Raw genomic sequence first — 23,165 nt, 5'->3', positions numbered from 1 at the left:
ATGCTCAAATTTTTTAAAAGTACGTATGATTTTCGTAAGCAGCAAGAGTGATGATGATTTTGAAAAGATACTTAGGGAGTGGATGTCCAGAGGAGAAAAGGTAAAGTGATGGGAAAAGAAGCCTCTGGCCTGTGGAGTGGATTTGGGTCACAATGGATCCAGATGGGGACAGAGACAGAAAGAGAGCCCCTGGCTAACCCCGTGTCCTGGGAGCTACAGCAACTCAAGCAATACCTGAAACATCTCAAATAAACGAAATGTCAACTTCAGAATACAAGAATGAGAAAACAAGCCAGAATGCATCAGAGATTGGATTCTTTGGTATTTCTAGTAGTAATATAATAGAATTTGTTAATTCATCATCTGGGACAAAAATGAGTTTGGGATAATTCCCTATTTAAAAATAATCCAGTGCTGCATTAATGATTGACTTTATTCCCATTAGTTCTGGCTACCAGCGGTTAATAATAAGTGGGCATATTGATGAACACTTTTTTAGATATAAGAAAGCAAATGTTGTGTGGCAGAAATAAGGGTAACAAGTGAACGAAACTCTGGTAGATAATTCTTTAAAGGGGGGTGGGGTGGGGTCTAGTCTGGGCTAAGCCACTCAAAAACACCTGGTACCCTTCTCCCTTGGCATTAGATCTGTATGATCCTTTAGTGTCTGTGTTACGCTGATGAGTTTAAAAATACCAATCCAATTATCAAACATGTTTGCTTGCTTTGTGCCAGGCTCTGTTTAAGTGCTTTTCAAATGTTAGCTCACTTACTCCTCATAACAACCCCATGAGGCACAGATATAAGCCTTATCTTACACGAGGAAACTGAGGCTCCGGAGTTAAACAGGGGCCCAGCATCACACAAGAAGTAGCAGAATCACAGCCTGGACCGAGGTGGTGTGGCTCCAGGTAAACATAACCACTATGCTAATGCTGCCTCCACATTGGCGATTTCAGGAAATGCAGCGGTCAGGAAAGACTATACTCTGAGCCCTCATGAGGCAGAACTGAAAAACCAGTATCAGGAAAAGATAGTTGTAATGCCTCTATGGTTATCAGATCACCCAGGAAGGAGCCTCTTTAAACTAGAAAGACAGGACTTCCCTGGTGGCGCAGTGGTTAAGAATCCGCCTGCCAATGCAGGGGACACGGATTCGAGCCCTGGTCCGGGAAGCTCCCACATGCCGCGGAGCAACTAAGCCCATGCGTCACAACTACTGAGCTTGCGTTCTAAAGCCCGTGAGCCACAACTACTGAGCCCGTGTACCACAACTACTGAAGCCCGTGCGCCTAGGGCCTGTGCTCTGCAACAAGGGAAGCCACCGCAATGAGGAGCCCATGCACCGCAACGAGGAGTAGCCCCTGCTCGCTGCAACTAGAGAAAGCCCACGCACAGCAATGAAGACCCAACACAGCCAAAAATACATAAATAAATTTATTGGGAAAAAAAAAAAAAAAGCAGAAAGACAGCTGGCCCATCTGCCCTCCAGACCAGCCCTCTGACTTCAGTTCCAACGTGAGTTCCGTAGTTCCTGGCAAAGTTTAGCCCTGTGGTAAAAATTGAGAAGAGTACCTGTAGATATAACATGTGGCACAACCGTGCAGGGCTAGTCTGCTACATTCTGGAAGACAGTGGTTCTCCATTTGGTTTGCATCCCAGGATGGAATACTACACGCTCCTGAGAAGGAGTTACATTTACACACGACAATATGAGTGAATCCACAGTAGGGGATAGATAGCACCGGGGAGTAGGCACAAGGGTGCCTCTAGTTGCAGGATGAGCAACTGTGTGTTCAGTTTATACAATCAACAATAAGCTGTGCAATGTGTAGTTTTCTGTGTGAATATTGTATTTCACTGCAGAGGTTTTTGTTGTTGTTTTTAATGGTGTATATTATAGTCAGCTGAGGTATTGGGAAAAATGCAAACTCCTGAACTCACATCTAGGGGACCACGAGTTTGCAGTTTTAACAAATACCCCAGATAATTCTGCTGCAGGCAGCCCAGAGACCTGCTCATAAGAAACACAGTCTGCCGTTGACCTGATTAACCCTGGCCAGCAACAGGACTATGTAAGCTGAGGAAAAGAATTATTTGAGGATGATTATTCAAGAGATATATCTTATATGATTTTAAAGATCCACAGAAATGCGGAAACACTGTATAAAATGCCTTCAACAAGATTTTTCTGAATCCTTCTCATGCCTGCGTGAGAGGTATTTAAAAATCTTCCCGCATTTTAATGAAAAGAGCATAAACTCCAGGCCTGTCTCTATTCTACTCCAGTTTATCTCCATTAGATAGAAGTCATAGGTACATGACTATCGTCGTTCACGTCCTCCACTGTCCCTACTTCCCCTTCCACCCAAATGCAAGTGCCGTGGTTACAACTGCTCCCCCCAGCTTCCCCGGTTGGGCCTCTGTCATACCATTTCATGCCCACTTACACATATGTTAAGTGGGGAGGGCGGTTTGAACAGCACATTATCGCTGGCACCTGATTCTGAGGAACGGTTGGGCACATCTCAAGGTGTTGCCCTAATAGTAATTCTGTGGCCCAGCATTGCTAGCTTGTTGAACAACGAGAAACCCTGGCAAATCTCGTTGCCCAACCTTTCTTAGGAATCTGCCTCATCTGTATATCCCAGCCATTTGATTGAGCGTGGTCAGGTGAAATAGATGACAGCTTGAATGAGGTCCCTGTATACACACGTCTGAAACTCAGCTGAGGTAAACAGAGGCACACTGTCCGAGAGGATGAAGGCCGGCCACCATGTGTGGCAAATGATAAGTGCAGAGCTGCCTCTGTTGCAGCAGGTGTGAAATGATCCAGGGCTACATTGACTCATTGTAGGAAAGTGTCTAATATAGTCAAAAAGGGTCTCTGGAATGGCTCCTTATAACTATTTGGACTTTTCATTAAAGATTCCTGTGTCACAACCCCTGGAAAAGAAGGTGCCTTTCAAGAGGCCTGACTTGCATCATATGTTTATGTGCATGAAATTGACCGTAGGCCTTTGGACATGGCATCTGGCCCACTCTCCCTTCAGAATAGTTTGCCAGTGAGCCATGTGCTTTGTGACCAGGCTGCCTTGTATCCTTGTGAAATTGGAAGGGCATAAATCGTTAATTAAATATATATAAACAAAGATGGAGATAAGATGTGCTTTAGTGGGTGAGTAAACTCTGGTGGCTGGTTAACAGCTGCGTTTCCTCATGCTTCTTTAGGAATGGGCATTTCTCAACCCACATTTTAAGGTAGGAGCTGATCTGAAATGCAAGCTAATTATATGGTTTGAAGTGGAAAAATTGGATCTGGAAGGTTTTCTGACCTTGAAATGTTCAGTCGCAGTGGCCCATGTAAAGTATCGGGTCTGCTCCGGCAGACAGCTCAGAGCCTGAACATTCAGTGTTGTTCCCTTGGACATACTAAGCCAAAGTTGCAGTTATAGGTACAAGATGGCACTATTAAAGCTATGATCTTCAGTTTAGGAAGACTTACGATCAGTCAGTTGGACATACACAGCCAGAGAAACAGTTGGGAAACTTAGCAACTTCCAAAATAAATGACTTCTTTGTCCATAGGTCTACTTTGCAGATAACATTAACTTTGAATGGTAAGGAGTTAGTGTCTCAAAGATCTTCTAGACACACAAGGAAAACAAAGGACTTTCCAAAAGCTTCTTATTGATGAGTCTAATGCCACTAATGGAGAAGTGACTTATTAAGGATTGCTTTTATCAGGCAGGGAGAGGGACATGGGAGATGAAGCTCTGGCTTTGTTTTAGGAGTCAGATGCTTCATGGATTTAGGAGTTAGCTGCTTCAAGTTCTTTGTCCTAAGAAAGATAAACATTTATTGCATCTAAGATTGTAACAGGAAGTTCCACTTTACATTGAAGGAGCAGTGTGGAACAAACAAACAATCTTTAGAGTAAAACAAAAAGCCAGTTTGACCCCAGGCTGTCAGAGCCTATTCCCTCAACTGTAAAATGAAGATAATACTTGCCTTACCTATCTCGTGGGGTTTCTGTTGAGGATTAAGTGGTAAGATGAAGAGTGAAAGTGTGTGAAACACTTCGGAAATTATGTAAAATATCAGGATTTTAAGTAGATAAAATCCTGAAATCTTTGAGTTCTTCCTCAAATTCCATGACTATGACATCATTTAAATATGCTACCCCTTCTGTAATCCTAGTAATCAAATTCTCAGTGCAGCACTGGAAAAGCCCCAAATCAATAGAAATCCCTACTAAAGCAGCTCACCCTATAATGCCCCTCAGTGAGTGATGGTCGTTGACGGGTCTGCTGAAAGCATCATTGCCAACTCTTCTGTAAGCTTGAGAAATCCGTTGATAATTTCTGAAGGTTGGGTGTTGTAATGATGTGACTGCCAAAGCACTGATTCTTGTTTTTGTTTTTGAAGTAAATATTTATATTTGTATTGACTTTGCAATGAACTTAACATGTTACTTTGTTACCGAAGTTAACACCAGCTTGTGGCTTAAATGATCTAGAACCATACTGTTAAATATGCTCATATTCTTCTTGGCCGTATTAAAAATAAACAGAAGCAGAAATGTAAATAAATCTCATACTCACCACTCCTTTGAAAGAGGTTGAGTGATTATCATGTAGCTTCTTAAGGTGGTTGACAACAAACATGCTGTGATTTTGCTAAGGGATAAATTGAAAGGACCCTTGAAAGCCACAAACTCTGAGTCCACGTTCACAGGCACTTTTTCATCCTCTCCTTCTCAGCAGTCACGGTCTGTCCCTGCCTCCCCTCCCATTCCTCCCTGTAGTGGTCTTACTGCTCTGTTCTACCCAAAGCCCAGAGGGGAGTGGTAACCAAATGCAGGCAGAGGGAACAGTTCCAACCATTTACATCCTTTTTTCCCTGATCCAAAGCCCAATCTGGAGGAAGACACGAAAGTCACAATTAAAACTGCCCACCATCCAAGCTTTACTGATCCCTTATTCTTATCCTATGTTAATCACTTTGCCTTTGCTAAGTTAATGACTTAGTTAATGTTGTGACCAGAAAACTCAATGATCACATAAATCATGTGATTTAAAAATATTCCTGTAATTTTTTTCTGGTTGTAATAGAAGTTTTAAAATATCCTGTAGTTCACATTCACATTTGCATTGAAATGACTTTTCTTTCTTAATATATGTGGAGATTTAATAAGCTATTGTGCCTTGGTTTTGCGTAGTAACTTTTTTTTTTGGCTGCATTGGGTTTTCATTGCTGCGCACGGACTTTCTCTAGTCGTGGCAAGCGAGGGTGACTCTTCATTGCAGTGCACAGGCTTCTCATTGCAATGGCTTCTCTTGTTGCAGAGCATGGGCTCTAGGCATGTGGGTTTCAGTAGTTGTGGCACATGGGCTTCAGTAGTTGTGGCTTGCGGGCTCTAGAGCGCAGGCTCAGTAGTTGTGGCACACGGGCTTAGTTGCTCCAAAGCATGTGGGATCTTCCCGGACCAGGGCTCAAACCCATGTCCCCTGCATTGGCAGGTGGATTCCTAACCGCTGCGCCCCCAGGGAAGTCCCCCATAGTAACTTCTTAACCCCTTTTCTAGTACAGTTCTGTGTTTTCATCAGGAAGAGGCAGCCTGTGAATTTCTCACCTTGAGACCTCCATTCCCCACCCCCCATGGCTTCACCTTTCAGGTGAACATCTTGACCCTGCATCTCACCTTACAGACTACAGAAGCCAATGAATCAGGCCATGATTTTTTTTTTACCTTTACCTTTAAAAAATCTTTGCTCCCCAGCTTTTTATTTTGAAATGTTTCAGATCTATAGAAAAATTGCAAAAATATTAAATACTCAGTCTTCATTTATATATCCACAGCTGTTAATATTTTGCCACATTTGCTTTCTCTCATGAGCTCTATCTGTAGGTTTTGCTGCATTAGCAAGCTTACTTACAAACACTTAAGCATGTACCATCTAAAGATAACTTCTTCCTAACCACAGCACACCATTATTAAATTAAGAAAATAATAAATACTCAATGAACAATATGCTCCACTTTCAAAGTTCTCCAATGGTTCCAAGAATGCTTCTTATAACTTTTTTTTCCTCTTAGAATCCAATCAAAAATTGGAAACACATTGTCTGTAGTGTTCTATCTCTTTAGTCTCATAATCTGGCACAGTCCCCCTGCCTTTTGTTGACATTGACTGCCTCCCGTTGGACCAGTTTGGTGTCACTAACTGATTCCTAACAAACCAGTTCCTTTTCAACAAACTCTGGGGTTGCCCACCTACAGTGATGAGTTGGAATCTCTCCACATCAGGACCAGACTGGAAATCTTAACATGATTTCCAGCCTCATTCACCTGGAGATGGTTAAAATCTGAGGGATGGCTTCAATCACTTTGCCAATAGACCACGTAAGAACATGTTGAGGAAGACGTGTCTATGATCCAGCACAATAGGCTGAGGCGACCTGCTTCCTCCCTGACCTCGTGGCAACGTGTGCTCACTGCTTCCAGACTCAGCACCAGCCTTAGGCATTTTGCTCTGGGAGTTCTGAATGAGGTTCAGTCCTCTGGTAGTGTGAAGGTTCGTGACAATTTTTACGCTGTCACCATCGATTTTGAAGGACATGTTCTCTCAAGACAGCCCATTCTGCTCTGTGAATCCACACTTCAATTTTTTAAAAACTTTAGTTGATTTTGATCTACCTGAACTGATCTGCAGATCTTCTGAAAGACACATTTTTTTGGCATGAGGTTTCTGTCAATATGTTAGGGACACTGTTTACAATTTGAAGTTTGTCTTTAATTGCTCTGATGCGGCATCATCTCCTAGGGCCTATAGGGACAATAGCACCGTCAGCCGGTTCTGTGCACTCAAGGCCCTCAAACAAACATGTGCTTACCATGTTTCTGGCACTGTTTATAAAACTTGTGAGGATTACATGAAATAGAAACCCCATGAGGTGTGGGTACCATCAGTCCTACAACAGATGAGAAAACTGATTCACTCAGTGAGATTAAGCAGTTTACCCAACACCATATGGGCAGTAAGGGGCAGAGCTGGGGTTTAAACACTAGCAATTTGATTCCAAAACCTGCACACGGCATTGTTACATAAGGTGCCACACTAAAGGGACCCTGTGTAACCTTCAGGAACTCTCAGATGCTGTTTGGAGGCATATGTTGTGCTGAAATTCTGGTTTAGATGTGCTTACCAAACTATAGACCCATTTGTGAGACAAAGGATGGTAAAACCAATGAGAAGTCCACCTTTGTTAATCGCACAAATGCATCAAATGTGCTACTTTTAGGTCAAGTTTAGACCTTGAAGGAACCTCATCTTGGCAACTTCGGGGCTTCTCCCATTGTCAGGAGTTCAGCATCCTTCTGTCTGGACCCTGGCTTCCTTCACTTTCAAATGAAAGCCTTTTAGGTAAAAACTCAGCAAGTAGGATGGCTGAGAGAAAAGGTCTTTATTCTCCTAAGTAGCTTATGAGGAAACTAGTAAATTAATTGCCATTATTCCCTGCCACTAAAAGGTGAGTTCTTATGGTAGCAATAAATAGGCAATGAGGATAAGCAGGCCTCCAACAAACTGAGGTTTTTTGGGCAGCGGGAGTTGGGTTGGGGGGCTTCAAATGAATCTGAATTGACCTCATTGTAAAACACAGCTGTGTGACACCTACAGGAACTTATAAGAAATAAAAACACCAACTGGGGAGAAAGAACCAAAACACCAACACTGAACCAGAATGCCCCTGCAAACCATGAGAGAACCCACCAACGGACAGAACACGTATAGTGCTAACTGTAATTATTGATCTTTTAAAATCAAGCATTTTTTAAAAGTCTCAAGTACTTGTTTGTACTTTAAGATGACATTCAGCTTGGCTGTTATTACTGAACCACTTTTCAAAAAGAGGATCTGACTGGGCTTCCCTGGTGGCGCAGTGGTCGAGAGTCCGCCTGCCGATGCAGGGGACACGGGTTCGTGCCCTGGTCCGGGAAGATGCCACATGCCGCGGAGCGGCTGGGCCCGTGAGCCGTGGCCGCTGAGCCTGTGCGTCCGGAGCCTGTGCTCCGCAACAGGAGAGGCCACAACAGTGAGAGGCCCACGTACCGCAAAAAAAAAAAGAGGATCTGACTTTGTTTGACCTCTCCCCTAAGGGACCAAAAACAGAAGTTCTCAGGACTTCCCTGGTGGTTCCGTGGTTACCAATCCCCCTGCCAAATAGAGACACAGATGTAGAGAACAAACGTATGGACACCAAGGGGGGAAAGTGGTGGAGCAGTGGGGGGGGGGGATGAATTGGGGGATTGGGATTGACAGGTATACACTAATATGTATAAAATAGATAACTAATAAGAACCTGCTGTATAAAAAGTAAATAAATTTAAAAAGAAGACTAAAAAAAAAAGAATCCTCCTGCCAATGCAGGGGACATGGGTTCGAGTCCTGGTCTGGGAAGACCCCACATGCCACGGAGCAACTAAGCCCGTGCGCCACAACTACTAAGACTGTGCTCTAGAGCCCGCAAGCCACAAGTACTGGGCCTACGTGCCACAACTACTGAAACCTGTGCACCTAGAGCCTGTGCTCCGCAACACGAGTAGCCGCCGCTCGCTGCAACTAGAGAAAGCCTGTGCGCAGCAACAAAGACCCAATGCAGCCATAAATAAATAAATTTATTTTAAAAAAAGAAGAAAAAACGGAAGTTCTCAGCTTTTTATAGTATGAGGCCTCTAGAGATTTTCACTTTGGGGATTTAAAAATGAGCTTCCTGTCTCTGTATGAAAGAAAGACTAGAAGGGAACATAAAGAAATTAGGGTGGTTGGAACATGTGAATTATGGCTAGTTTTTAAAACTCAATTTTCTAAAAGCTTCTTTTAATTTTATAGGTTAAAAATTAAAATTTTTTAGAGGAAGTGGAGCAGATGTATTGGCTTCTGACCTGGGCATAGAGTGGGAGGAACCGAGGAGGTGGTGTTGGAAGGAGGATGGAGGCAGAGGAATTGCCTGCCGTGTTCCTGTTTGGGTTGACGGGTGGTGATTAATGAGACAAGCGCTTTGCTTCTCTCGGAGTCACGACTAGCCTTGAAATCAAAAAGAAGAAGAAGAAGAAAGGAAAATGTCCTCCAACTCAGTTCATCTTCAGATTTTTCCTTTTCTCTCTCTTTTTTTTTTTTTTTGCGGTACGAGGGCCTCTCACTGTTGTGGCCTCTCCCGTTGAGGAGCACAGGTTCCGGACGCACAGGCTCAGCGGCCATGGCTCACGGGCCCAGCCGCTCCGTGGCATGTGGGATCCTCCCGGACCGGGGCACGAACCCGTGTCCCCTGCATCGGCAGGCGGACTCCCAACCACTGCGCCACCAGGGAAGCCCTCCTTTTCTCTTTTCAGTTGAAAAAGGTCATGTCCCCAAGCAATCAGAAGAATCCCTGATTTAGAAATTGAAACCTCCAAACCTCCCATTGAGCTGTTCAGGAACAAATAAAATGGAACTGACCTCTCCATTTCTCAGGTATCTTTTCACAACATTAGTGCCATGGGGACACGTGTGTAAGCAAATGAAATCCCATCTCCCCGTGATGACAGAAGAGTCTAACTGGAAGCCAGATATTTTCTTTGGATCTTAGCACTCTCTTGTATGGAAATATCCCCAAGAAGGTCTGCATACCCTGGAATTGATCTAGAAATCTGGATCTTTTTCAGAGCCCACCCCAGATAGCTCTTGATAGACTAGTCCAGTATTTCCTTCAATACTGGACCAGGGGTGACCCTGGCTCCAACTGGACTCCCTTACTTGGTCGTTTATCCAGCCATCCATTCCTTTTGCAAGCATTTATTGACCATCTACTGTGTATGCGCCGGGCACTACACTAGATGCTGCAAGCACAGAGACGCACAGTACCTTGCCTACAGGAAAACCTGTGGTTTCAGTGTTAGGAGAGGGGTTGCAGAAGCACTGTGGGAGAAGTTGAAAAGAGAGAGCAACTCAGGCTAGTAAAATATAGGATCAAGGAAGGAGAAGGGTAAGAAAGGTGATGGATGGGAGGGGGCGTTTGGTTGAGCCTTGGAAAGGCAAGTGGAAGTTGGCTACTTAGATCAGGTAAGAGGACTACCCATGCAGGAGAAAGAGTGTGCATTTATAAGCGTCGAGGCCTTTTGGAATCACACATGATTAAGAATGCCTAGGTGTATGGGATTGTGGTGGAAGGCTAGAGGCAGCAAGGGGATAGTCCATGAGAGGCTGGGGTGCCATGTTGAGGGGCTTGGGTTCTACCTTGATGTCATGGGAGAAAAAGGGACAGGTCCCTCACAGGATAAGCAGTGAAGCCATGCGATCTGATTGACATTTGATTACCATGACCACCCGGACCCACCAAATAATGGAAAGTTTACCAAACATTGTTTTTCTTTTGGACTTTGTTTTTTCAAATGCTGAAAGTGATGTCGGAAAGCAAAAAGTTAGTGTTTTTCAGGGCAATCTAATCAGTTAGTGATTTACATTTGTTTCAGCTGACTTAATGCAAGGCTCAGGATTGTCATTCAGGGCATATTTGTTGAATGAATAAATGAGAAAGTGAAGGGTTAAGCCTTTGTACAGGATGGTAGCTAATATAATGAAGGTGTACCTGATTTTAGCTCCTACAAGGATTTACAAACAAGACTCTTCCACTTGAAACCCTTAGAAAACTAGCTGAAAAGCAGACTGTTGTTCGTTTGGTTGTTTTATTGAGAAATAGTCGACCACAGTGTTTTCAGTGGCAAAGCTTGTGATGCCATTTTATAGAAATATCCTACAAAAGGAGAAATCAGGGTGAGCCAGAGTGGCCTGGGGAGACTTCCTGGAACTGAATGCTTTGGATTTGAAAAGGCAGAAAATGCGGTGATGCCTTTTAGGCAGAGGATGACACAAGTAAAGATGAGGCTGAGCCTGATGCTAGTGAGAGCGCTTGTGTTAGCAGATGGTGGGCCGCACGGGTGGAGGGAGGACCCTGAACCCCGGGCCGAGGGATTTGGGTCAGATGTGCCAGGATTTACCAAGAAAAAGTAGTCCTGCGATGCACCCGTAACTTTGGAAAAGCTACAGTACATCTTTATTGAACGCCTACTACACACGAGGCACCGTTAGGTGCCAAGAATATAGCAGTGAATAAAACAGGCAAACCCAACAAAATGGCAAACACACCGGCAGTGCTCGTGTGTGACGTTCTAGTTGAGGTGGCCATTACACAACGAAATGATTAAGCTTACAATCTCAAAGAGTGAAAAATGCATGAAGAAGAGTTCCACAGTATTAGGGAATGACCAGGCTATATCTGGTGATGGTGGTGGTGCAGCCAGGGGGTGGAGCGGGGAGGATGACAAGTCACTGGTGAGGCTGGTGCAAGTGAGGTGGTCCTCGGTAACAGCCAGCCCTTCCCCCCAACGATAGCAGGATTCGCACCCTCCACTGATCGAAGCTTCCTTGTCTAGGCCTGACCCATCAGTGTAAGAAGCCAGGAATGCTGGGTCTAAAGGAGCTGGCCATTGGGATCTACTGCTGGTGGGCCCGTTGGAAAAGTGCAGACGGACGTGTTTCCCAGGTCTAAGACACGCAGGCTTGACACCTGTGCGCAAGCCCTGGAACCGCTGAGTCCCACAGCCTCCTGCGGGACCTGGCTCACCCTCACACAGCAGGTGGCCACACTTTGGACCCCCACACCGAGATCTCTGCAGTGGGAAATTCTAGTGCGGCAGACTTCGGCATTAAACACCTGCCTATCGGTCCTGGGATGCCTCCTGTGCCCCCCTCCTCCCCATATCCAACTGGGCCCCGAAGCTCAGGGCCTCAGATGGAATTTAGAAGAGGCAGCCTTGTCCCACGGCTGCTTCCAGGCAGAGCAGAGCGCTCGCTCTCGTCACCGTAGCTGCAGGACCCCTGGGATGCCCGATTCCTTTCTGCACCCCTGAACCCCTTCTTGACAAGTTCCTCCATTCATGAACAAGCTCAGGAATTCCTAGCCCACTACACGGGAAATGGCAGCGAAGCTTCTTGGGGTCATGTGGCTGACTTGGGGGGGAGTTGGGGATCATTGCATCTGTCCAAGTGGGTTTGCAGCTTTGCAACTACAGAATCAGACAAACTAGGCATTCACGTGGGCTGGCCAGACTGCTCAACTCAGTGCAGAAGCCACAGTGAATGCTGGACCATTTGCCGTGATGGGAGGGCATGTGTGTGAATCTTGGGCCCCAGAGACAGGGTCTGTGGAGAGCAGAGGGGTTTCGTCCATGTCTCTCTGTTGCTGTTCCACCCACCCTACTTTTTCAGCCTAGTCAACTTAGCAGACACATCTGTGAACTACAGTCATCTCCAGATTCCACAACTTTGGGGCAAAGCCACTAAGGTTTGCCTGTAGTCTGTGTTTTTTTTGTTTTATTTTTTGTTTTTAATTGACCTATTTTTCCATATATATATATATATATATACATTTTTTTTTTGGCAGTATGCCGGCCTCTCACTGTTGTGGTCTCTCCCATTGTGGAGCACAGGCTCCGGACGCGCAGGCTCAGTGGCCACGGCTCATGGGCCCAGCCGCTCCACGGCATGTGGGATCTTCTCTGACCGGGGCACGAACCCATGTCCCCTGCATCGGCAGGTGGACTCTCAACCACTGCGCCACCAGGGAAGCCCCCATATTTTTTTAATTTAATTTAATTTATCTTTTTATACAGCAGGTTCTTATTAGTCATCCATTTTATACACATCAGGGTGCACATGTCAATCCAAATCTCCCAATTCATCACACCACCACCACCACCACCCCGCTCCTTTCCCCCCCTTGGTGTCCATACGTTTTTTCTCTACTTCTATGTCTCAATTTCTGCTCTGCAAACTGGTTCATCTGTACCATTTTCTAGGTTCCACATATACGCGTTAATGTATGACATTTGTTTTTCTCTTTCTGATTTACTTCACTCTGTACGACAGTCTCTAGATGCATCCACGTCTCTACAAATGACCCAATTTCGTTCCTTTTTATGGCTGAGTAGTATTCCATTGTATACATGTGCCACATCTTCTTTATCCATTCGCCTGTCGATGGGCATTTAGGTTGCTTCCATGACTTGGGTATTGTAAATAGTGCTGCAGTGAACATTGGGGTGCATGTGTCTTTTTGAATTATGGTTTCCTCTGTGTATATGCCCAGTAGTGGGATTGCTGGGTCATATGCTAATTCTATTTTTATTTTTTTAAGGAACCTCCATACTGTTCTCCATAGTGGCTGTATCAATTTACATTCCCACCAACAGTGCAAGAGGGCTCCCTTTTCTCCACACCCTCTCCTGCTTTTGTTGTTTGTAGATTTTCTGATGATGCCCATTCTAACTGGTGTGAGGTGATACCTCATTGTTGTTTTTTTTTCCGGCTGTGTTGGGTCTTCGTTGCTGTGTGCAGGCTTTCTCTAGTTGCATCGAGCAGGGGCTATTCTTTGTTGTGGTGCGCAGGCTTCTCTGGCTTCTCTTGTTGCAGAGCACGGGCTCTAGGCACGCAGTCTTCGGTAGTTGTGGCATGTGGGCTTCAGTAGTTGTGGCTCGCGGGCTCTAGAGCGCAGGCTCAGTTGTGGCACACGGGCTTAATTGCTCCGTGGCATGTGAGATCTTCCCGGACCAGGGATTGAACCTGTGTCCCCTGCATTGGCGGCAGATTCTTATCCACTGCCACCAGGGAAGCCCCTCATTGTAGTTTTGATTTGCATTTCTCTAATAATTAGTGATGTTGAGCAGCTTTTCATGTGCTTCTTGGCCATCTGTATGTCTTCTTTGGAGAAATGTCTATTTAGGTCTTCTGCCCATTTTTGGATTGGGTTGTTTGTTTTTTTAATATTGAGCTGCATGAGCTGTTTATGTATTTTGGAGATTAATACTTTGTCCGATGATTCGTTTACAAATATTTTCTCCCATTCTGAGGGTTGTCTTTTCGTCTTGTTTATGGTTTCCTTTGCTGTGCAAAAGCTTTGAAGTTTCATTAGGTCCCATTTGTTTATTTTTGTTTTTATTTCTGTTACTCTAGGAGATGGATCAAAAAAGATCTTGCTGTGATTTATGTCAAAGAGTGTTCTTCCTATGTTTTCCTCTTAAGAGTTTTATAGTGCCCAGTCTTACATTTAGGTCTCTAACCCATTTTGAGTTTATTTTTGTGTATGGTGTTAGGGAGTGTTCTAATTTCATTCTTTTACATGTAGCTGTCCAGCTTTCCCAGCACCACTTATTGAAGAGACTGTATTTTCTCCATTGTACATCCTCGCCTCCTTTGTTATAGATTAGTTGACCATAGTTGTGTGGGTTTATCTCTGGACTTTCTATTCTGTTCCATTGATCTATATTTCTGTTTTTGTGCCAGTACCATATTGTGTTGATTACTGTAGCTTTGTAGTATAGTCTGAAGTCAGGGAGTCTGATTCCTCCAGCTCTATTTTTTCTTTCAAGACCCTCAGGGTCTTTTGCGTCTGCATACATATTTTAAGATTTTTTGTTGTAGTTCTGTAAAAAAATGCCATTGGTAATTTGATAGGGATTGCATTGAATCTGTAGATTACTTTGGGTAGTATAGTCATTTTCACAACGTTGATTCTTCCAATCCAAGAACGTGGTCTGTCTCTCCATGTGCTGGTATCATCTTTAATTTCTTTCATCAGTGTCTTATAGTTTTCTGCATACAGGTCTTTTGTCTCCCTAGGTAGGTTTATTCCTAGGTATTTTATTCTTTTTGTTGTAGTGGTAAGTGGGAGTGTTTCCTTAATTTCTCTTTCAGATTTTTCATCATTAGTATATAGGAATGCAAGAGATTTCTGTGCATTAATTTTGTATCCTGCAACTTTACCAAATTTGTTGATTAGCTCTAGTAGTTTTCTGGTGGCATCCTTAGGATTCCCTATGTATAGTATCATGTCATCTGCAAACAGTGACAGTTTTACTTCTTCTTTTCCAATTTGTATTCCTTTTATTTCTTTTTCTTCTGTGATTGCCGTGGCTAAGACTTCCAAAACTATGTTGAATAATAGTGGCGAGAGTGGACATCCTTGTCTTGTTCCTGATCTTAGAGGAAATGCTTTCAGTTTTTCACCATTGAGAATGATGTTTGCTGTGGGTTTGTCATATATGGCCTTTATTATGTTGAAGTAGATTCCCTCTGTGCCCACTTTCTGGAGAGTTTTTGTCATAAATTGGTGTTGAATTTTGTCAAAAGCTTTTTCTGCATCTATTGAGATGATCATATGGTTTTTATTCTTCAATTTGTTAATATGCTGTATCACATTGATTGATTTGCATATATTGAAGAATCCTTGCATCCCTGGCATAAACCCCACTTGGTCATGGTGTATGATCCTTTTAATGTATTGTTGGATTCTGTTTGCTAGTATTTTGTTGAGGATTTTTGCATCTATATTCATCCGTGATATTGGTCTGTAATTTTCTTTTTTTGTAGTATCTTTGGTTTTGGTATCAGGGTGATGGTGGCCTCATAGAATGAGTTTGGGAGCGTTCCTTCCTCTGTGATTTTTTGGAAGAGGTTGAGAAGGATGGGTGTTAGCTCTTCTCCAAATGTTTGATATAATTCACCTGTGAAGCCATCTGGTGCTGGACTTTTGTTTGTTGGAAGATTTTTAATCACATTTTCAATTTCATTACTTGTGATTGGTCTGTTCACGTTTTCTATTTCTTCCTGGTTCAGTCTTGGAAGGTCATACCTTTCTAAGAATTTGTCCATTTCTCCCAGGTTGTCCATTTTATTGGCATAGAGTTGCTTGTAGTAATCTCTTTGGATGCTTTGTATTTCTGTGGTGTCTGTTGTAACTTCTCCTTTTTCATTTCTAATTTTATTGATTTGAGTCCTCTACTTCTTTTTCTTGATGAGTGTGGCTAATGGTTTATCAGTTTTGTTTATCTTCTCAAAGAACCAGCTTTTAGTTTTATTGATCTTTGCTATTGTTTTCTTTGATGCTATTTCATTTATTTCTGCTCTGATCTTGATGATTTCTTTCCTTCTGCTAACTTTGGGTTTTGTTTGTTCTTCTTTCTCTAGTTCCTTTAGGTGTAAGATTGGATTGTTTATTTGAGATTCTTCCTGTTTCTTGAGGTAGGCTTGTATAGCTATAAACTTCCCTCTTAGAACTGCTTTTGCTGCATCCCATAGGTTTTGGAGCATCGTGTTTTCATTGTCATTTGTCTCTAGGTATTTTTTGATTTTTGCTTTGATTTCTTCAGTGATCTCTTGGTTATTTAGTAATGTATTGTTTAGCCTCCATGTGTTTTTGTTTTTTATGTTTTTTTCCCTGTAATTGATTTCTAATCTCATAGTATTGTGGTCAGAAAAGATGCTTGATATGATTTCAATTTTCTTAAATTTACTGAGGCTTGATTTGTGACCCAAGATATGATCTATCCTGGAGAATGTTCTGTGTGCATTTGAGAAGAAAGTATAATCTGCTGGTGTTGGATGGAATGTTCTATAAATATCAATGAAATCTGCCTGGTCTATTGTGTCATTTAAACCTTGTGTTTCCTTATTAATGTTCTCTTTGGATGATCTGTCCATTGGTGTAAGTGAGGTGTTAAAGTCCCCCACTATTATTTTGTTACTGTCGATTCCCTCTTTTATAACTGTTAGCAGTTGCCTTATGTATTGAGGTGCTCCTATGTTGGGGGCATATATATTTAAATTGTTATATTTATGCAATTTAAATTGCATATATACTTATATGTTAGATTGTTGATCCCTTGATCATTATGTAGTGTCCTTCCTTGTCTCTTGTAACATTCTTTATTTTAAAGTCTGTTTTATCTGATATGAGTATTGCTACTCCAGCTTTCTTTTGATTTCCATTTGCATGGAATATCTTTTTCCATCCCCTTACTTTCAGTCTGTATGTGTCCCTAGGTCTGAAGTGGGTCTCTTGTAGACAGCATATAGATGGGTCTTGTTTTTGTATCCATTCAGCAAGCCTGTGTCTTTTGGTTGGAGCATTTAATCCATTCACGTTTAAGGTAATTATCGATACGTATGTTCCTATGACCATTTTCTTAATTGTTTTGGGTTTGTTTTTGTACCTCCTTTTCTTCTCGTGTTTCCCACTTAGAGAAGTTCCTTTAGCATTTGTTGTAGAGCTGGTTTGGTGGTGATGAATTCTCTTAGCTTTTGCTTGTTTGTAAAGTTTTTGATTTCTCCATTGAATCTGAATGAGATCCTTGCCGGGTAGAGTAATCTTGGTTGTAGCTTCTTCCTTTCATCACTTTAAGTATATCATGCCACTCCCTCTTGGCTTGTAGAGTTTCTGCTGAGAAATCAGCTGTTAACCTTAAGGGAGTTCCCTTGTATGTTATTTGTCGTTTTTCCCTTGCTGCTTTCAATAATTTTTCTTTGTCTTTAATTTTTGCCCGTTTGATTACTATGTGTCTCGGTGTGTTTCTCCTTGGGTTTATCCTGTTTGGGACTCTGCACTTCCTGCACTTGGGTGGCTATTTCCTTTCCCATGTTAGGGAAGTTTTCGACTGTAATCTCTTCAGATATTTTCTTGGGTCCTTTCTCTCTCTCTTCTCCTTCTGGGACCCCTATAACGTGAATGTTGTTGCGTTTAATATTGTGCCCGAGGTCTCTTAGACTGTCTTCATTTCTTTTCATTCTTTTTTCTTTATTCTGTTCCGCAGCAGTGAATTCCACCATTCTGTCTTCCAGGTCACTTATCCGTTCTTCTGCCTCAGTTATTCTGCTATTGATTCCTTCTAGTGTTTTTTTTTCATTTCAGTTATTGTATTGTTCATCTGTGTTTGTTTGTTCTTTAATTCTTCTAGATCTTTGTTAAACATTTCTTGCATCTTCTCGATCTTTGCCTCCATTCTTTTTCCGAGGTGCTGGATCATCTTCACTATCATTATTCTGAATTCTTTTTCTGGAAGATTGCCTATCTCCACTTCATTTAGTTGTTTTTCTGGGGTTTTATCTTTTTCCTTTATCTGGTCCATAGCCCTCTGCGTTTTCATCTTGTCTATCTTTCAGTGAATGTGGTTTTTGTTCCACACAGGCTGCAGGATTGTAGTTCTTCTTGCTTCTGCTGTCTGCCCTCTGGTGGATGAGGCTATCTAAGAGGCTTGTGCAAGCTTCCTGATGGGCGGGACTGCCTTGCCTGTAGTTTTTGAATAGAGAGCAGTTAGGGGACAAACTGGTACATCAGTTGGCAAACCAATTTGAGATTTGCATACCAAAGGGGGCAGATGATAGCTTTAACTTCTCTAACCATACTCATGGGATCCTGTCAACCTCCTCCTTCCTTTTCCACTTCTCCCAAGGGGAGACAGAAAAAATCTCAACACCAGAAATGGGACATGGCAAGCTTGGGACACAGGTTCACATTTCTCTGATATTTTCCATCTCTTAGGTGACTGAAGCAGTGCTGCATAGTGGTTAAGAACAGAGCTGGCTCTGAATAGACTGTCCTGCACCATGCCTTGTTACTTTGGTTCTCAAACTTTAGCATGCGTGAAGATCCCCTGGAGAGCTTGTTAAGACACAAACTGCTGGTTCTCCCCCTGAGAGTCTCTGACTCAGCACCTAGGGGTGGAGCCTGAGAATGTGCATTTCTAACAAGTTCCCAGGTGACACTGATGATGGTGGTCCTGGGACTACACGTTGAGAACCATGGCCTTATGAGCTTCCCTAAGATGGCATCCACCTGTGTGAAAGGATAATCTTTGTGCCTACCACTTGTGGTTTCAGGGCTAAGTGAATATATGTAAAATGTCTGAGCTGTGAGTCACACTACCGTGCAATGCAAGCACAGCCAAACTGGAGACTTTTGTCCCTGTTTTGTTTGCGTCTGTTTTGTTTTTGTCGTGAGCCACTTAGCAGGAACCTCTTCCTCCACCTCCAAGCCCAAGGACACATGACTTTGGAGACTGAGTGTTTAACCTGACTGCAGTTATTGCAATTTTTCAGCTCTTCTGGGACATTATTTGAAATAGGGCTTTGCGTGCTGTGTTCAGCTCTTTGTGTGTGTGGTAATGGGAGCATACCTAAGTGAGACTGAAGTTTTGGTGTCAGATCATTGGCTTCTTTTTAGAGAAGGCAGGAGGAATTCGCCAGCCTTACATCAGCCTTGCCAATGGAGTTGTTATTCCCACTATGTACGAGGTCACAAACTCATGCATTGAGAAAGCTCCCCCAAGGTTTGACTTAGGTCCAAGGGTAATTGTAAGGACACAAAGAGAAATATGGAAGTCTAGTAAACAACTGATCCATCTCCCTGGAGATCGGAGCCTGGTGGGTGGGATCATGAATACAACCAGCCTCATCGACACTGCAGCTCTGCTCCTGGGACCGGGCCACCCACGCAGCGTCTCCGCTTCTCTCTGGGCATGTCCCGCTGAAACTCTGGGAGTAGAGAGAGTCTGATGGGGTCGTTATGCCAACACTCAGTATGGACCGTCCCCGTAAGGTAGCCCTCGATTCGGGTGTCTTGCTCTGGCTCAATCGTCAAAGCCACGTAGCAGCCTGGAACTTGCTCCAGGCGCAAATTATGGCCACGCCATGCTGAAAGAACTGCCGGAGAACTTTCCACCCAGGGTGGGGTTGGCCCTGGACTACCTAGTACTTTCAGGGAGATTGAGGCAGCCTGGCGTCATCAGAAGAACACAGATATTGGAATCAGACAGACCTGAGTTTGAACCCTGGTTCTTCCACTTAAATCAATGAATTGTGGATATCACCCACCACACAGAGGTATTGTAAAGATCAAGTATTATAAAGTGTGCGGCGTACTGCCCGGCACAGTGTCTGAACTTAATAAATGATAAGATTTGGTATTTTACTTTTTAAAAACTGGAAAGACGGAAAAGTGAGGGGAAAAAAAAAGTACTTGGCTTTATCATCCTATCACTTAGCCCCTTATTACTGACAATGTGCAGTTTTCAGTTCTTGTAGGGACTTGCCCATTATTTCATTTAAGGCTTTATATGCTTTGGATCTGTTTTCTTCCATGGTATTTTTTTACTGAACAGTCTGTTTTATATGGTTGTAGTTAAATAATTATGCATTCTGATTTCTTTCACATGATAAAGTAGTTTTACATTATAAATTCTGTACGTAATTTGAGTGGACATGCTGTAATTTACATAAAATTACTTGGAGTTGGACACCTAACGATGGAACATTGTTGAATAAATGGTGCTGCATTTGTGTAATAAAATACTAAGCAGCCATTTATAAAGAATGTAGTCAAAGTCTATTTGTTAATATAGAAACATGTTCATGATTATATGGAAAATGAGATGATTTTACCTCAAGATCCACTGCCTCCCAAATCTATCTGGATATTCACTGCCTCAAGATCAGCAGCTTTCAAACTTCAATGGGCCTCAGAATCACCAAGGGAGCCTGTTAAGTGCAGGTTTGGGGCCCTCCCCCTAGACTTTGATTTAGGAGATGAGGATCAGGGATTGGTGCTTTTCCAAGGATCCCGGCAATTCTGATGTGGGAATGACACTCCCCCCATTTCTACCTGTTGAAGCTGTACTGCATTTACCAAGCTTCTCCTTCTGCTTTCTCCTGAACGCCTGGAGCGTTGTTTCCTTGCCTCGTGGATCTCTGTGAAGCCTTCTGAATTGTAAGACTTTTCCTGGTCCTACAAGCAAACTCAGTTGGGCACCATGTCACATCCCTGGGCTTTGTTTGTGTCAAGCTCTGAGTGGGTTCCTGGCTATAGATACTGAAATCCTGGCATCCAGGTTTTGTTTACTTTGTAGTGAAGAGAAAGTGGCCGAGCATTTCAGAACTCTTGAGCACACCTGGTATTAGCAGGAACTTTGAGGAATAAAGGCAGCCTGTCCAACCTTGGCAGAGAAAAATCTTATTTAAATTACCCTCACCTTGGCAATCAAGCTGTGAAAAGTCAGTAGTTTGTCCTTTGTGCATTTACTCTGGTCTAAGCCAGAGATCAGTGTTCGTTGGAGAGGCTGGTTAAAAAACTTCAAGAGGCTTGTCATTCCTGGTGAATATCTCCAGGTTTTCATTCTCAGACTTTGTGCCATGGAGGTTATTCAAGGGAAGTTTCTCATCTTGCGGTTTACTTAGGGGCCATTCGAGCCAAAATTGAGATTGAGTTACCACCCAAGTTCTTCTTCACTTAGGTTTTATTTTGATTTCCCTCCTTCCTTAAACCAAATAATATTGGATACGCATGTCGAGTCAGGTTTTTCTTGTCTTACACTATCTTTTATATTACAGGTCAGCTGTTGCAAATGCAGAGTTAGAAATATAACAACTAGTAAACATTATGTTGAGATGATACTGAATTTTTTCCTTTGTTTGTGAGGGAACTAGGCCATAGTCTGTATAAATCTGTGGTTATTCTAAGTTTAAAAGCATTAATAGCTACAGAAAAGAATTCCCCAGAAGGAAACTAAAGAGCCAGGATTAATAGAAAAAAAGCTCAGAAAAACCTCTCCCTTGCTTCACGTGAAAATATTAACTTGGTAGATTTGAAGCCCTAGATGACCTGAGAATTGGTACTATTGGGGGATGAAAGGTTCTGGTTGATGACAGCAGTTCTGGCGGGAAATCACTGGATGGATTGTACTTGTCCACGTGACTCACTCGGAGTCGTTCTTCAGAACTCGATTTAGAAGTCAGCTCTAAAACCCTGCATCTGTAAAGCTTTATGTGATCCCACTCCTTGGGAAAAGTTCCTCGTTTATTCTACAGCCACAGCAGTACCTTATACACACTCTAAGGTCGTATGTGTCACAGTCTAGTGTAATGATGTTTGCACGCTGCTGTTCTCCACGAGACCAGAAACTCACTGGGCGTAGAGTGTGACTTATTTGTAGGGTCTAATCACCTGGTTAAATGCCTGGATATAGTGGTACTAAATAAATGGATGTGTAAATGAATGATGTGAGTGTGCTGCACTGAACAGGTGGCACCAATCAGATAGACTGCCTTTTGGGGGTGTTTTCTGACAATTTCTGCAGTTACTAAATTTAAAGCGTCACCCTGTCAAGACGAATTTCCCTATAATTGTTAGAATAAATTAAGAATAAATGGTGAGGGCTTCCCTGGTGACGCAGTGGTTGAGAATCCACCTGCCAATGCAGGGGACACAGGTTCGAGCCCTGGTCCAGGCAGATCCCACATGCCACAGAGCAACAAAGCCCGTGCGCCACAACTACTGAGGCCTGTGCACACAGAGCCCGTGCTCTGCAGAGGGAGGGGCCACCGCAGTGAGAGGCCCGCGCGCCGCAGCGAGGGGTAGCCCCCACTCACCGCAGCTGGGAAAAAGCCCGCGTGTGGCGGCAAAAACCCAACACAGCCAAAAATAAAATAAATTTATTTTTAAAAAACCAACAAAAACCTTTCTTAAAAAACAATAAATGATGAAAAAGACAAGTCCAGTATCTGCTTCTCCCTGGATTCCTTATGGCAACTGGGTATTCCCCAGCCCATTGGACCCCCCCCCCCCCAGGTTGAAGGAGCTACACCTGAAATTCTGCAGAAATCTGCTCAACGTTAGCCCATGAGCTGCTGTTAAACTCCTTTCCTGGGTACTTGAATTCCACAGAAGGCTTAGCTGTCACAGATATGTGAACTTTGTATCTAGGTGCTAGATATCAAATATTTACCCAATCTCTAATTTTAAAGTGTTTGTATTAAAAGAGCCAGATGATTTTAGAATCGAAAGAAACCTCTTCATTTTATGGATTAGGACACCAACCTTCTTGTGAGACAGGCAGTTTTCGTTAGTGGCAGAAGCCCTAGAGTTGAGTCACATAGGCCAGGATTCAGGTCTTGGCTGTGGGGCTCAAATCACAGCCTCTTACTGGCTGTGTGATCATAAGCAGTTTATTTATTTATTTATTTATTGAAGGTCAGTGTTTTCATTTGTAAAGTCTGGTGAAAAATCCATCTCCCTGGGTCAGGACAAGGGATTGCCTCAGGTAACGTGAACCAGAGATGCAATGGTAATATCTGCCCCGAGCAGATGTTCAACAATCTTGAGTCTCTGTCCTCCCTTGCCCAAATCACACCATTTATGGCAGAGTTAGGACTTAGAAGTCTCCCTTGAGGCATTGTTAGGATGGCTTGTGCTTCCCGGCTTACGTGGCAGGACTCATGCCCATCAAGGACACTCATTGCT

At 43.2% G+C, this 23,165-nt stretch overlaps 1 protein-coding gene across 4 annotated transcripts in view; it reads left to right on the top strand.

The window, feature by feature from the left end:
* Positions 1 to 23,165, top strand: part of CPM (carboxypeptidase M) — a 96,973-nt gene that overhangs the window by 18,979 nt on the left and 54,829 nt on the right. The window lies entirely within an intron of this gene.

This window comes from Delphinapterus leucas, chromosome 11, assembly GCF_059928025.1.
Source record: "Delphinapterus leucas isolate spDelLeu-1000000601 "Yukka" chromosome 11, BTC_Dleu_Yukka2, whole genome shotgun sequence".
Taxonomy (NCBI): Eukaryota; Metazoa; Chordata; class Mammalia; order Artiodactyla; family Monodontidae; genus Delphinapterus; species Delphinapterus leucas.
This window is presented reverse-complemented; position numbering and strand designations above follow the sequence as displayed.